At 37.7% G+C, this 17,363-nt stretch overlaps 1 protein-coding gene and 1 pseudogene across 2 annotated transcripts in view; one reads left to right on the top strand and one right to left on the bottom strand.

Annotated features, from left to right (window-relative positions):
- LOC116263650 (uncharacterized) overlaps window positions 1-17,363 on the bottom strand; it is a 109,231-nt gene that overhangs the window by 76,859 nt on the left and 15,009 nt on the right. The window lies entirely within an intron of this gene.
- On the top strand, window positions 126-15,875 carry LOC116265256 (receptor-like serine/threonine-protein kinase NCRK; annotated as a pseudogene).

Raw genomic sequence — 17,363 nt, 5'->3', positions numbered from 1 at the left:
TTGCTCGCAGCCGGATTTCGATTAAAGATTTTTTTATTGTTATTTTTTATTTTTCTCAAACGAAAACTTCCCTCTATCCATATTTTAAGTTTTGATGTAGACATCCGGAGACAGCTCCAGGCGGTATGAATACGAAGTCAGCACAGGCTGGGGACCGGACAGATAGGTACTTGGTGTCCGGGCTGACTAGAGCTGGTCTCGAGTCCGGTTAGCTCGACAAGCCGTTGAGTTTGGCTGAGTTAGCCTGGCCGTAGCTTAATTTGACCGACACTTTATAATTTAATATTAATTATTATATATATAATTATATATTATTATAATTATGTATTATTTTATATTAAAAATATTTTATTTAATTTTAGTGGAGCCGAGTTGAAGGTTTCTGTAGTCGGTCAAGCCCAGCGTCACAGAAACCCGTAGAAGCCGCCGCCCATTGAGAAATGGATTTTTTCTAGTTTCATTTAACTTTAACAATTTCTTTTTCAGTTTTTTTTTAATATTATCTTTAAGGCGAACAATACTTTCACGTGAGCCCCGCGCAACAAGGCGCTGTCAATGTTTGGGTCGGAATTACATGATGCGACGGGTTTTGGAAAAGGTTTTCTTTTATTTTATTTTATTTTTTTAAAAAAATTATGATAGTCATTTAGGAATTGACATTTGCTTTCGGCCCAAGCACTACATTGCGCTTATGAAGGAAACATCCGATTTACTTTGCAGACTATGTTCGTTTTCAAAAAAAAAAAAAAAAATCTCATGGGCTTACCATGTTTGCAATAATCTCAAAAGCATGGCTTAAAGTTCTTGATTTTCTTGCTAGTCGGCATGAGTACGAAGGAGCTTAATACGACCCCAAACAAAATAAATGAGGAACTATCAAAAAAGAAATATAAACAGGAATTTGGTAAAATGATAAAAACTGATATTTTTAGTAATGATAGAACTATGGATAAATAACTTAACTTAACTTAAACCTTAAAGCAAAAAAAAATGTAAAAAATGAAAAAAAATGAAAAAGAGAACAATTTGTTTTGAAATAAAAAAACATCAAAAGACTTTTTTTCTTTTATTTTCATTGCTTTTAATGTTTTTATTGAGTATTTTGTCTTTTATATATATATATATATATGAAACGTAGACATACCGGCCGTTGAGGCCAGGATCTCTTCCTCCTACTTGCATGTTCATGTTCATGTTCATGTTCATGAAAGGTGGTCATGTACCTGCAAATGGCTCTTGGGGATGACCCACGCTTTATATCGGGGTCAGATCACATTACTTTCACAAGTAAGGAAAGTTCTCCCGATCGTCATCCTATTGCAATTGTTCTTTCCTTTTATTGTATTAGCAAATCGTTGTAATATGTAGGCTTTTTGTTGGCTTCTTTTATATAATCCAAACTTTCAACTCATATGTACATTTTTTGAGAAAACTGATACGGCCCTATTCCTAAGGTGGAAACCTATCTAGTTCCTGTCGCAGATAGGTGCAGCGGGCCAAGCTTTCGGACCCTTGGTTTGGGCTGAACCTGGTTGGGCTCCATAATATATATATATATATATATAATATATTTTTATTTTTGAACAAAATACAACTGAAAAGGGCTTGAATTAAGGGCAGAGCCAAGGTAGATGGGGCCCTGGCCCCATCTTAATTTAAAAAAATATATATTTATTTTATATAAAAGTTTAAAAAAATGATATTTCAATTCAACATAAAATTTAAAAACTTTAATTCGGACCTTCTCATAAAAAAAAACTGATTCCACCCCTAACTTCAACCGAGATAAATATGAAGGAATTTTAGTGCTAACAAAATGGCCCTGAACCGACCTAGCCCGATGCAATGGCCACCCATAGTCTTTGAAAATGAAAGTCTTTGAAAATGATTGAAAATGAACCAGCAGAGCTGCCGACTTAGTAGATTGGCAGATCATTCAGCTGAAAATTGTATAGAAATAAGTAAATAAAAAATCAATAAAATTTTTTAAGAAATGACACATGGGTCACTGATTCCCATCAAACCAGCTTTATAAGAAGGGAAGCACAGGAAAAAAAATTATATTGAAAAAATAAAAATTTTTTAGTTTGGCCTGACTCGTCGCTCCTCTTGGCCAACCTACGATTGTTAGCCCCGCCCTCAAAAAAATCCTAGCTTCGCCCTTGTATATAAGCAAATGGATGTTGAACACCAATTTAAATAAAAATGTGAAAATTAATGATTGACATAATGTCTGAGGCAAAAAAGTGGCACACGTTCAACACAATGTCCCCCTTCTAAACTGAAATACTTTCCAATTAAAAACTGTGATGCAAAAGTCGCCCACAGTTGTTTGCCTATTTATATTGACTATGAACAATGACTAGGATCAAGGGAAGAGACAGGTTTGTTTAAGGACGGGCCAAACGATCTGCAGGTCGCGTCAAGAGGAGCAACGGGTCAAACCAAACTAAAAAAATTTAACTTTTTCAATATAAAAAAAAAAGGTTCTGTAATCACCTCTCAGCCCCCACTCCCTGCCCCTGACCAGGATCATGTGGGCCTACTCCATATATTTGGACCAGATTTACCTAAGGTTTAATTATGAATTAATGTTTTAAAGAATGGGTATAGGTCACATGAAGACCCCATCGGCATCCAACATATTTTTCCTTTTAAGCTTCAAAACAGGATTTGGATGCCAAGAATGCAGTTTCAACTATATTTCAATTTACCCATTAGTAACATTTTTTGCACCGAAAACTTTTCAAACAGGGGTGGAGGGAGGGAGGGGGCCGCCTAGGCCATGGTCCCACTCCAGCAAATAAAAAAAAATGCATTAAAAAAATTGAAGATTTTTAGTTGTGCGTAGTGGTGCCATGTGTAGTTTGGATTCAGGTTCAATTTGATCCCACTCGAATCCAGAAGTTGGACTGTTTTGCCTCCCTATCCCCTAAAAAAAAATCTTAAAAAATCATAGCTCCAACCTACTTTCAAACACTTTAAATGAAAAGAAACCAACCGTCACAACAAACGGTCCGAGTCAAGAAACAAGGACAACTCACCCATATGGGTATACTTAAAGAAACGACCTTTCGGTGCGTGCGAAATAAATGCATTAAAAAACAGGCGAAGTGTCATCACAAACTTTTTTTACTGGGGATAATGACAAAAGGATCCAATAAATTCTCTACTCTTAAAAAGGAGCCTCACCCCACAAAAACCTTACCAATGAAAAACTGATGAGGTTGACTCACAACTAGCTCTTGCAGTGAATTGATGTTTTAATGCAAACGCTGAGAACTAAGTTTTCATGGCTTGCCCAGCCGCATCATCCATTCGTAGAGTTAGGCACACCAACGACAACGAGCATTTCCCCCCTCAATCCTAAGACTTTTAGTTGAGTCCAGTGAAACTGTTTTATAAAAGTTGGTGGCTATCTTAATTATTTTTATAAAAAAAAATCTAACAATTAATTGCTTCAAGGGGCTTAGCATAACTGGTCGAGCAGCCGACATGTTAATAGTGCATCACGTGTTCGATCTTCATGGGCGTTACTCTCATGAACTGCAAAAGGTGAGATTGAAACACTCTAGCTAAATGATGTACAATACCTACTTAAGTTCTTACGCAACCCATAACCCGGCAGGTAAGGGCATGGGTGTAGCTTTCGGGCCTCACTCTGAGCAGTTGGATAGCCTCCTGCTCACCTAGAAATTTAACAACTCATTAATAACACGTCACTTTCAGTGATAATTAGATATTCATATATTCAGACTTAAATTCAGATATTAATAAAGACAAATATAAAGTTTATACCATATTATAATCTGATATCTAGATTCACAATCTTAGTCCCTATGAAATGGGACCTTTATTTTCAGATCCGACTCCAAATTCAACTTTTTAATATGCGACAGACTCTGCACCGCATTATAATGCGTTAAGGATAAACTTTTATGGGCATTGGATATAAGATATTTATTTGAAATTGAATCCAGATACAAATATGAATCCAATCAGACATTTGTTTAAAACCAAACATGAATCCTATTACAAAGGAATGTCATCTCCTAGTCCGAATCCCCGCAAGAGTGTTGATGACTGAAAGATATTTTAGAAGTAAACCGCTTAGAGACGAGAATCCTAGGTCTCTTATGTCATGGACAAGAAGTAAACCGCCTAAAAAACATGCTAAAAGATACTTTATACATAGTTTCAACCCGCTAGATTGTCGATGACTATTGATTTAGTATGAAAACACTCTTTGGTTCAAGTTGATCTTGTGAAAAGAGTTTTTTTTGGTATAAAAAATTTGGTGGTATAAGGGCACTTGATATTTTTTATTTGGAGAGAGATGGGAGCAGGGGCGGAGGGAGGGGCGCTCGAGCCATGGCCTGGGTGAGCGCAGAAAAAAAATTTTACATTGAAAAAATCAAATTTTTTTAGTTTGACCCGACCCGTCGCTCTTTGTTGCTCCTTTTGGTCCGACCCGCGAATCGTATTGACTCGACCGTAGAAAAAATCCTGACTCCGCCCCTGAATGAAAGCATGATAAGCAACCTATATATATATATCTATATGCACGTCGTTCTCACAAAAGCTCCATCACATGCGGGTGATCTTTATTTTCCTTTTCCTCTTTATCATTCCTTGGTTTTTCCTAAAATATTTCACGAGCGCCATGACCAATGGAGAGTAAAAGTAAATACGAAGCATAACATCCACCGTCTCCATGACCAATGTTTACACGAACATACACAACTTAGGTGGATATAAAGTTGACCAAGCATTAGCCCTCAATTAATTCACCCACTAATTGGTTAACAAAATTTTGTGGGTGGCTAATTGGTGATACTTGCTCATAAATAACACACCACGAATCTAACAGATTGCATTCTACAAGGGGGAGTCTGTTGATAGGGCGAGAGAGAGGGCCTTCATGGTTTGCGACTTTTTAAGGATCTTGATCAAAGGAAGTTTGACGCAGAGAGGGAAAAGCAATCCTCACAGAGGTGAATGTTGTGTCCATCAAGTACATATTAGGTGCTTAAGATGCAGGAATGGACAGTTATTCTTGTCTCTGTTTACATGGGCAAGTCCCTTGTATTTTGAATCATATTCAATTGGCTTTTTCTAAGTTCTGATTAGTCTAATTATTCTAATCCATTGCATTGGTTTTCATGGGATAAGTAATCATGCTAGACATCATGTTCCATATAAAATGTCAGACTTGCTTCTGGAGTGTTTGGTTACAATTGTATAGAAGCTGTGAAATGGCTATGTCACTACTCAAATGGTAACTAGTAGCAATGAATTTAAGTGTTGTTGGCTTGTTTTGTCGGATGTGATTGCTTGTTCATATGCTTCTTTAGTTCATGTGATCGCTGGCTGATGTATACATGTTCTTGGGCATGTCGCCGTCATGGATGCGCGTTAATTTCTGTTTGTTGTAATATTGATCTTTCCCTAATCCCTGTTATGCAAGATTGTTTCAACTCAAATATCTAGTAGTGAAGAAATATTATCCAAAACATTGGCATGGACGACAGCGGTCCATCAAGGGAGAATCTGACATGGACTGAAACACAAATGGACTATTTAGTGCAACTTCTTGTGGAGCAATCACGCATTCCGGGTATGAAATCTGGTAGAGGTTTAAAGTCTAAAGCATATACAGCGATTGAAAAAAGTATGATGGAAAGATTCAGTCCAGATTTCAGTAAAGACAAAATTAAAAACAAGTTGAAGTACTCAAAACTCAACCTAACAATCATGAAAGAAATTATGAATACAAAGAGTTTGGGTATGACTCAATCAACAAATGTATTGAAGTCAATCCCTAAGTATGGAGTGACTACATTGAAGTATGTTATCGAGATGTTACTATTAGGTTATATGTCTGACTTACCTTCACTACATGTTTATTTAACACATGAAATTTTTCAAAAATATCCGAATAAGAAAAAGTACAGAGGTCCCAAGTTATGGAGATACTTTGACTAGTTTGTCGAGGTCTTTGGTGATTCTCATGCCACTGGAGTCAGACACATTAAACAGCTTGATACATGAGGACGCTGAACCAATACCGCATACACCAGCATCTCAATCCACTCCAATGTACATGAATCCTGAAACTTCACAATCCTTTACACAAATGCTTCATGAAGATAGTCCTCCACCTCCAACTCCTACCACTGAAATTTCGACGATTGCAACTACTAGGACTAGAAGGAATATGTCATACAATCTTGAAGAATACTATAATTTGTTGAAAGATTACCAGAATTATTGTTGCAAGCAAGTGTAACTTTTGTGAAAGATAAAAGTTCTGAAACAATGAAAAGACAATAGCAGACCCAAAGCAACAAAGCGCACACGAATAGACATCCCGAACTCAATAAGAAAGCTACATAGTTGAACCAAATGAACCTAAATAAGCACATTATTCAAGAAAACAAACAAATAATTTTGTGGACATCAATGAAAACTGTGGTCTGTGCAGATTGTGAAGTGTTCAAATCCATGAATTAATGAAACACAAGAAAAGACTGAGATCAAACAATATTATGAAAATGAGAAGAGATTAAAAAAAAAAACAGAACACAAAGGCTTAAAAGGGTGATTTCTGATGATGCACACAATAAAACTAGATTCAGGTTTAACGAGATTGAACCTAAAAATAACCAGAAACTCAGTACTTATTACAGAAACTAGCGCATATTACATAAATAAATAAAAAGGGCTAAATGAACATAATAGAGGCAAAAGGGCATCCGTTAGACCGATTAGGGAAATGACAGTAAAAACATAGTAAAAGAAAAACCAGCGTAATATGCACTTGTGTTACTGTGTATGTGAGAAACAGAGAGACAGGTAGGGGCTCGAAGGAAGGTACCTGAAAGACAGCTCAATGTTGATCAAAGCAGTAGGTCACCACTCACCAGAACGGCGACAGGTCTCTGGAACAGCTACAAGACAACAGAGAAACCAAAGAATGAATGACAGGCTTCCATATTCTTGTGGTCAAGTAATTTGAGCAGCCAAAGAATAATATGATTTGGATGCTCCCTGACTCCTTGTGACCCGATCATATCCAATTTTTGTCCTTTAATCGAGCACACGGTCTTTGGATAAGCGGTAATATCCACCTTGTTCCTTTGGGCTTGAAATTGGTCTTCAAGGTGACACATATGTGTCCACTCAGTGTCTTCTGTTGCTTATATTTTGGTGAATATTTCTGTTGCTTCTATCCCCTGACACATAAGGTTAGTATATATTGGGCAGTCAGACAACTGTGTTGATGAAGTGCTAAAAGATTATTCTTTAATACCTTATTTCATATGAAGTAGTACATATAACTAGTTTTTTTAAGAAATATGTAAGAGCTTATGTCACATGGATGTGGGCATGAGTGCAGATGTAGACACCAGTGTGAAACATTCTCGAAAAGCTTGGGTGTGGGGACATGAACCTTCCTCTTTCTTAAGCATGTGTTTCTTAAACTATGTAGAAGTCTTGCACAACATAACCTGTCCATGTCTCCTTCACTTTCCGTCACTGTCCAGTCATTTTCAACCCTTGATTGCATGTCCTGTACCTAATACATTCAGGTCACTTCTTTATGAAATATCTATTCATTTTGGCAAGGAAAAGTTCTGTCAAGGAGGACATAGAAAACTTATGGAGTTAAAGAAAACTGAAAGACTGTTACTTCTAACATGCCATTAAGAAATTCTGGAATTAGAAAAAGAAAAAAAGGTCGTCTTACAAAATTTTATAACTTAATGTCATGCTAAGTGTTGGTAGTCTTAATTTCTCAAAGATGTTCGCGATTCTATTTGTTCCGTTTCCATTTGTTTCCTGGTTTGTTCCATGCTGATTGTTTATTAATTATGAGTCACGAGCCAAAAAGGCATTCATGACCCTGTAGCTTGTATAAGAGGCTCAAAATGGCATGTTATAGCCCAATGAACATTTTCTTTGCACCAATAATCTGATGTTGTGGTCAAATGATACAAAATTAAGATTATTGCCAGAAAGTTCCCCTTAATACAAGCACTTTTTTTACAGTGAAAAATTGGTATATCATCTAAGATCAAAACCTTAAGCTTGCATTCTTTTATACAATCCACCAGCAATAGTTGGAAACTTTGATTTTTCTAATCGGGGAGTGGAATTTTGGAGAGTAGGTTATGGTGTTGTATGTTTTTATGGTTGAGAACATATATGTGGTCTAATGTCTTAGGTAAGCAATCTCTTTATCTTTATGCTGGTTGAAAAATCATCTTTTGGTTTGTCTTTCCTTTATAGGCAAACGGGTTCTGAATTCAGGATTATTAGTTACTCTGCAGGGCTGTGTTATGCAACACTAGATACGTGATCACTTCATCTTAGTGAAACTTGTGTTAGATATGGATATCATGCAGTTGATTTCAATCATCAAATTTCTTTCTCTTTTTTTGTTTTTCATTTTGGGATTAGCTGGCATTTCATTGCCATAATATGTTATGTAGATGCTTCATATTCGCAGTTTTTATGACCTTAATCTTATTTGAGATGAACAGTTGCGTATGATTTTTGGAGTGTTTATTCTTGTGTGCCTCTACACTGATATTAGGCACCACACGTATACATGACACTAAATGTATAACACTAGACACTATTATTTTCCCAAATTGGCATGTAAAATACTATGCTATGCTGAATTGTGTAAGAACATGCAACTGTTCAGGATCTTAAGGGGAAAATAAGCTACGGGCAATATATTGTTTGCTTGTAAATATGGTTGCATAGCTACACTAAAAAAATTGCCTTTGCTGATTGCCTTCCCTTCCTATCTTTTATCAGTTTCCCATTGCAGGTTCTTATCTACCTTTTTTGCTTAACATGTTCATACATCTTACTGTTGCATGGATCTTGATTTTGAGCTTGCTTAATCTTTTAGTTTCTCTAATAAATTACTATTGATCCTGTTTTTTTGTTGTCAGGAGCTGCAGAACCTGGCAAGTCAGAATCATCGTCAAAGCAAATTTCCAGCAAAGCAGTTGTATATACTCTCTTAGCATGCATCCTACTTACAACCATAGTATTGCTTGCGTCTATCATTTGCTGTTTATCTAGAAAGGAAATATTTCCTGTACAGTCATTGATATTTTCAGTGGGAAGTGAAGCAAGTGTTAACAGTTCTAGCAACCTAATAAGCCACAGACCAACTTCACTAAAAGAATCCCGGGCAAAAAAGCAGTCCTATTTCAACTTAACAAAAGGTAACTGAAAAAACAAACATCAAGATGTAGACCATCTTAATTTTTATTTTATATTAGTATTTTTTTTGTTAGTTATGCATATTATTTTGTGGTGTACTCTTGCATTTGTCATGATTTAACCTCCTTTTTTCAGATTTATTACAGTCTTGAGCAGCAATATTTTTCTTTCAACATCGTGATATGTGTCCAAAGTGTTATTAGATTTATTGTGGGAAGAGATGCGTTGTTTCTTTCGAACATTGTCACGGAAGATGTGTTTTATTCCAAAAAAAATGCAAAAGAGCATTAAAAACTTATAGCTGAAAAAGCAGAAAAAATGTATTTTTTAATGCAAAAATGAAAAAAGCGAAAAACACGTTTTTTTTTCACATTTATTTATTTATTCCTTTTTTTTGCATTTTTTATATTTTTAATTACCAGATTTTTATTTTCACATGTTATTTTTAGGATTTTTCCTTTTTAAATTTTTTAAAACCTGCCGAGATTTTCTTTATCTGTTCCCGAGAAAAACAACTCTGCTGTTTTATAGAAAAATCTCACCCCTTAATACCTGAAAGTGATAGTTGTGACAATGCTTGAACCGGACTAGCGATTTTGCAGAAACCTTTGGAACCATCATTTTATGTTTTTCTTTTCCACAATTTCTTGATAAATGTTATTAGTCAAGTATTGATTCAGAAAAATGCTTTTCTTGAGATTGTTTCACCATCTTATTGTGGTCTACACTTTGGTTTGTACTAATACGCATTAATCACTTAATTGCCATTTCAATGAAAATGAGTCTATGTGCTTACTTTCCTGAAATCAAGGTGGTCAATGCTGTCAATTGTCATATGTTTGTTGGATGTTTTGATGTTTCACACAGTGTATGCTTGCAGGCCTTTGTGCATGTATATGTATGCTTGAGTAGCTTGTCCTTAGCAGGCCATTTCTCTCTTGTGGCCATAATATTTGTCGTGCTTTCAGGAACCTATAAATGTATATTTTTATCTTTAATGTGGAAGGACTATCATTGATGTGTGCAGTTCTTTTTTAACTTTGCACATATTGATGGATCTTTAACAGTTTACCTTTGGGTCCACAGGATGGTTATGGATGAAACATTACATGCGCACGGTGAAAAAAGACCGGATTCCTGGCAATCACTTATGCAGAGCTGGATCGTGCGACCAACAAGTTTTCAAACCTTGTCGGCATTGGTGAAAGTTGCAATGTCTATTATGGACAACTGAAGGATGGGAGAGATATTGCTGTTAAGAGATTGGAAGTTCAAAAAGGTTCAGATGCTGATATTGAATTTCTTACTGAGGTTGGTCTACCAGAGGCATTTGCTTTTGCTTTGATGACTGGACTTTTCTTGCTTTTTAAATGAACATAAAAAGTATCGCTGGAATTTAAGGAAAGATTTGTGTGTTTATGTTGCATTACAAGGATGAGAATGATATCTGACCAGTCAGGCATACTGTCCTGAAAAGTAGGAATGGGATTTTTTATTTTTTCATTAATTTATATTTGAAAATATGAATAAACCAGCTGCTTTATATTGCCAAGGTATTAGAATCAGATGGCAAGCCCTGCCCTGTCCTGTGCAATGTCACAATGTGATTGCTTAGAGAAACAGGCCTTTGACATACGTGGGCTGCATGGCTTCTTTTGAGTAGACAAACATCTCCAACTTGCTAAATGTGAGAAACAGGCCAGCAGCTAGTCATGATTCGTAAGAATTGGTTGGCTTACGTTGTAGCCTTTTGATTGACTGATCTAAAGAAACTAAATCAGGTTTTTGGATGATGGAAGAAGTTAACATTTATAGATTTTGTAGATCTAAAGGTTGTGATTTTAACTAATTTTTCCAAGAAGTCTGCAGACCTTGTACCACATCTACTTAAATCTTATTCTTCTAAAAGTTGTGAAGTGACTGATCTTTATTTTCTCAGGTTGAGATGATAGCAAGACTGAACCACTTCAATATTGTGCCTTTGCTTGGTTACTGTTCTGTTTCTCAAGGGAAATATTGTGAACGTCTTCAAATATTTGAGTACATGCCAAATGGTAATCTTCGGTGCCATTGAGATGCAAAACAGAAGGAACCACTAGATTGGGCCACACGTGTTGGTATTGCAATTGGGGCTGCAAAAGGATTGGAGTATCCCCATGAAGCTGCTGCTCCTACGATCCTACATAGAGATGTCAAATCCAGCAACGTTCTTCTTCTGGACAGCAATTGGAGGTCCAAGGTAATCAAATTCTTTTTGGTGGCAATTTTGATGCTTATGTTTATCTAAGTGGCACTGTGGTCAACTTCGTGCTAAGGACTTGAAGCGCCATGTGGATATTGCCAATTTTGATTAGTGCTTATGTGAGACGATCTGATTTTTTATACGCTAGCAACTGCTTTGCCAGGTATTTGTTATTTCTCATGGGTATTCTGGTAAATGCATGATAAAGATTCAAGAATAAAGAACAGGGTGTCTATAATGATTATTTAATGGCAAATTAGAAAGGCACTCAAGGCTAGTGTTGTAACTTGTGAAACCTCAACTGCAAGTTATATGCTGTGGTTCAGTGTGTTGCCCATGCTAAAATGGTCAACAAGTTCATGAAACAACAACCCAAAAGAAAAGTTGAAAAGGAAGATCCCTATGAAATTCATGCATTTCCTGACTGATGGTTTATTTGGGGTGCTTAGATCCAACTGAATAATTATTTTATAATTAACAGTTTGGCTCATGTGACTCAAAGACGCTAGTAATTGCTTTCTGGTTTCACAAGGGGTCACATGCACATGGTCCTCTTGACAAGTACTTTATGTTATTTTGGAGACAAGACAAACTCAGGATTTTCATCCAGCATGTTGCAACTATTTCCTAATCATAAAAAAAATTTCACCATCATGAAAAATTCACATGGAAACATGTATATAATATCATTTGAATCATTGAATTTGATTAGCAGGCAGAAAATGATTTTAACGTCCTTGCGGAGATATATGCTAGAATATGAGATTAGTATTCTAATTATGAGTATTTCCATCTGTTTTAGGTTTCATCTTAAAAAGAAATGTAGAATCTATGAAACATGCCTTGGCTTCTTCAATAAGAGGAAAGACATTCCCCTTGAGTTTTCATACTACTTTGCTGCTGCATGACTTAGTGCAATGACCTATCATACAACTGGATTCCTAACGTTTTTCACTTTTTTGTCATGAGAGAAATAAAGGCATCTCTTCTGTGATGGCAAGAACCTGATGATTGGTATTTTCCAGGTTTCTTCAATTAGTGTTTTATCCATGTGTATATGTGTTGATGGGTATGTGTGTGTGTTTTGTCTGTCTCATACAATCTGTCTCCTTGTATGCACATGAATGTTAAGTGAATGCCATTTTTCTCTCTTCAAATGTATGGGTGCATATTCCATTGTTGGTCTTAGGAAATTTTTATTTGATATGGTCTTGTCAGATAAGTGATCTTGGGATGGCTACACGAATTGCTAATGATGATCAACCCAGCTGTCCTAGTTCTCCAGCTCGGATGCTTGGGACTTTTGGATATTTTGCTCCAGAGTATGCAATCACTGGTAGAGCATCACTAAAATCAGATGTTTTCAGTTTTGGTGTTGTTCTCCTTGAGTTAATAAGTGGTCGCCCACCAATTACTCTGTCAGCCAAGAAGGGTCAAGAGAGCCTCGTGATGTAACACCCCAGAAGTTTAGTCCCGTATCGAAGATTGTGAGGAATCTTCGATTGGAGGTCATTGATGAGAAGATTGTCCTGGTTCCTAGCCTTTTTCAGGTTGGAGCCGAAACTACTAGGGGGCGGTTGGGATCCGCCGAACCAGGAGCCCGAGCCCGGGAGTGGGTCGGCTTGTTACAGTGGTATCAGATCCGGTTCAACACTCAGACCTAGGGTCCCACACGTGCGGACGCGTGTGCCTTAAGGGGGTAGATTGTAACACCCCAGAAGTTTAGTCCCGTATCGAAGATTGTGAGGAATCTTCAAGGGTTTATAAAGGGAGTCATTGATGAGAAGATTGTCCTGGTTCCTAGCCTTTTTCAGGTTGAAGCCAAAACTACTAGGGGGCAGGTTGGGATCCGCCGAACCAGCAGCCCGAGCTCGGGAGTGGGTCGGCTTGTTACAGTGGTATCAGAGCCGGTTCAACACTCAGACCTAGGGTCCCACAAGTGCGGACGCGTGTGCCTTAAGGGGGGTAGATTGTAACACCCCAGAAGTTTAGTCCCGTATTGTGAGGAATCTTCAAGGGTTTATAAATATGGTCATTGATGAGAAGATTGTCTTGGTTACTAGCCTTTTTCAAGTTGGAGCCAAAACTTCTAGAGGGCGGGTTGGGATCCGTCGAACCAAGGGCCTGAGCCCGGGAGTGGGTCGGCTTGTTACACGTGATGTGGGTAAGCTACAAAATGGTCTTATTTTTTCACTAAGTTCCTGCAGCAACCTGATGCTTCGTTGGATACCTCATAATATTCTGATGGTTTCAACAACACCTATATTTCATGTATCTCTGTTTACTTTGAGCATGATTTGGTCCAAGTGTTTTCTACATAACAAACATTCCTTATTTTGGGAGCTCTGAACATTTGTGGGTCATTGAGCTTAAATCGCAACCTCTACATGCTTCTGTGCCATTTATACCTGCGCAACTTCTTCAATAAAAGGGACCAGGGATGCTACTCTTGTAAGCCTGGTCTGTTTAGGTTGTTTTTTGTTTTATCACCGATTCTAAGTTCTCTCTGGGTATTCAAAAGAAAAGTTAAAACGAAGAATTAATGATATTTGGTGGCTATTGTCCAAACAACCTGTATCCTTGGTTGTTTGGATGCAGCAGAGTTGGTTGATAAGAGTGATGATGGGAGTGAAGATGTGCCAATTTCAACTAAATACTGGAGAAGATGCTGTTGACATGCATTCCCATTCCAGCTCAACTCCACTCCAGTATGATTGTTTGGCACTTCAGCTGATAGGCTAGGACTCCTACATAAAATGATGCGATTGATACTATGGAAACTTATTCTAATATTGCATTGCTTTGGCTTTTAACAAGCTTGAAGAGATCCAGGTGCTGGCCAGGGGGTCCAGCCTTAGTTCTCCCATTTTCCATGGCATGATTGCCTCAATTATGAGTTTTCGTAGTGTTTATTCAAACAGTTTACAATGATTAAGTTGAAAAATTTCTTGGCCTTGTGTTACAGGCGTTATCTTTACTGAAGGACAGCAAACATGTGGTAAAGGCGCTAACTGACCCTCTGCTTAAAGGACAATTTCCAGAAGTGGAAGTACTTGTGATGTCTCAGTTGGCACGAGAATGTCTCAACTTTGATCCAGATCTAAGACCTACAATGGCTGAAGTTGTCCAGATCCTCTCTACCATTACTCCTGATAAGAGAACGAGAAAATTTTCACTACAGTTCATGCAGGTAACTTTCAGTATTGTTCATTAGGAAGCATTCTTCTTGTCCAAGATTTAGCCACTTCAGCATCTTTAGTCATTTTCCTACAGATTATGCCTCTTTATACCTTTTCTCTACCAATAAAGCCTCCTTGGTTTATTTTTTCTACAAATTAAGCCTCTCATTCCATTTTCCTAAAAATTAGGCTTGCTTGGTCTGTTTTCTGAACAGACTAAGCCTCCTTATCCTTTATATACAAACTAAGCGCCCTTGATCCTTCTGCAAATTGCATAGATTTCCAAAATATTTCATTTTATTTGCATTCTTTAAACGCATGTACTACATACTTTAAATGCTTCTTCTAGAACATAAGCTGCAGGACAGGGCGCTATCTACTAAAACTAGAAACATTTTCTTATACGGTTTTACTTAATCGGCAGTTTGATGATGGTCTATTTGCTGATGCTTGGTTTACTGAAATTGCCTGTTATATTCTGATCAAGATGCTGATTTGTTACGAAAATGCAAAGTTTAGCATCTTGTTCAGCCTCTCTAGCTTTTGTCAACAGTCTTAGCTCCACCATTTCTTTTGCCGACAATCTTTTGAGAAATGCCCATTGTGGAGCATCTTTTCTGGCTAAATGAGTTTGGTCATTTTGTAGCAGTTTCCATCTTGATGATCATGCTTTTTCATTTTGTTGTTTACATTGTAGGGTTCTTGGACTGACAAGGAATTTCGTGGATATGGTTCTGATTCCGGAAGAAGAGAGAAACAGGAATCACAAGTCATTCTTGACTCCTCCGTCTCCGGAGTTAATGCAGAGGTTCATGGGGCTTCACACCAATGGACAGGGTTGCGCTGTCCACCGTTGGAGCTTGACATGCGTCAATTTACAACGAAACAGGGGAGCAGGTCTGAGGTCCCATCTTTGGGGCACGTTAGCCAATTGGCACTCCTAACCTCCAAATCCCGGAGTTGATGAGGAAGAAGCCTCATCAGTGGACCTGATGGAGCCTCGGCTCGAGAAGTTTTGGGAAAGCAATTTGCATCGGGGCGACGACGGAGAGGGAGACTGCTCGTCAGGGGCGAACAACCGGGGCGTCCGGCGGGGGAAGTGGATGTCAGAGATCCGGGAGCCGGGAAAGAAGTCGCGAATCTGGCTCGGAAGCTTCGAGACGCCGGAAATGGCCGCGGCGGCCCACGACCCTGCCAGAAGACCTTGAATGTTATCATGAACTATATATATATATATATATATATATAGAGAGAGAGAGAGAGAGAGAGAGATACTGTCTGTTCACTCACATAATTTTATTTCTCGGGTTATTCCAATTATTGTGGAGTGAGAATTTTATCGAGTCCCACAAAGTTCCTTAGCATAGAGGACAATTGCGAATTACATGTTTTTACTTGGTCCAAGAAAGTCTATGAACCCAACATTCTTGTGCATGGTGCAGGACTCCTCTGTCTCTGTTTCCTCGCTTTGGCTGTTGATAACCCCGAACTTCTGCAGACTCCCCATAGCTACTCACCGGAAAATCCATGGCAAAATCCCTCGTAACTTTCTTAGTTTGAGTGTTGAGGAATGTTGTCACTCCATAACTGCATTCCTCAACACTCAAACTAAGAAAGTTACGAGGGATTTTGCCCATGGATTTTCCAGTGATCTCCGATGCCGGAAATGCCGAAGAAGCTGCCGCCATCTGCTGCGGCAACACAGGAAACCCGTCTTTGATCTCCTTGCGGAGGCCGGCGTTAAGAACGCTTTCTTCCCCCTCCTCTGAAAAGGGCCTCCTGTTAAGCGTAGGTTCAAGGTGAGTGAACCACCTGAACCTACAGCTCTTAGCTACAAACAACAGCAATTACGAGGACATGAACACGATTGAAAAAAAAGCTGCGAAATTGACGAAGAATGAAAGGTTTCTTGTTTTGGTTGCTTGATCGTGTTGCTGATTTCAACACTTGTTATTGAAGTTCATAAAGGAGGAAGAAAAGAAGATGAAGAATACCAATAAGTGCAAACCTGAAATCGATCAAGAAAAAAAAAACAAGACTAAAGGGAGAGTGCATTCTTGAGACCATAAGTGCAAAATTGAACGCGTAAGACTAAAACATGTAGCATGGATCTTGTTTTTTTTCCTTTTAGGTCGTGTTTGGTTCAACGTAGATCTAAGATCCATGGTGATATGAAAACTCAAATATCTCAAATTCATGGATTTAAGATCGGACATCTTCCCACAAATTCGATCTTAAATTCATGGTTTTTAACATGTAGCATGAATTTGAAATTCATGCTATTAAGATCCTCAGTTTTAAACTGAAGATCTCTAAAAACATGTCTTTTAATATCCTCCGATCAAACACAACCTAAAGGAACAAAAAACATGATGAAAGAGAGTTGATAATGAATTAGTTTTGAAGAAGAGAGACATGAAAGAACAACAGAAGAAGCATTTATATAAAAGAAGAAGAAGAGAAACTATAGAAAATAGTATGAGGTATCTCTCTCTCTCTCTCTATTCTCTTGATTGGTCAAAGCTATTACTCGAGCCTCTATATATCCTTGCGATCTCTTTCACTACACCTAGGGGTGAAGATGTCTTTCTTTTTTAGGTTGTATTTTTCAATAAAATTATATTAAGCCAAAAAGAAAATATTGCCTCAAATGATGTATTATTTATGAGAAAATGTGAGATTTTGAAAGACAATTG

This window comes from Nymphaea colorata, chromosome 1 (assembly GCF_008831285.2).
Source record: "Nymphaea colorata isolate Beijing-Zhang1983 chromosome 1, ASM883128v2, whole genome shotgun sequence".
Lineage (NCBI taxonomy): Eukaryota > Viridiplantae > Streptophyta > Magnoliopsida > Nymphaeales > Nymphaeaceae > Nymphaea > Nymphaea colorata.
Note: the sequence above shows the minus strand (reverse complement) of the source record. Positions and strands in the feature narration are given on the sequence as shown.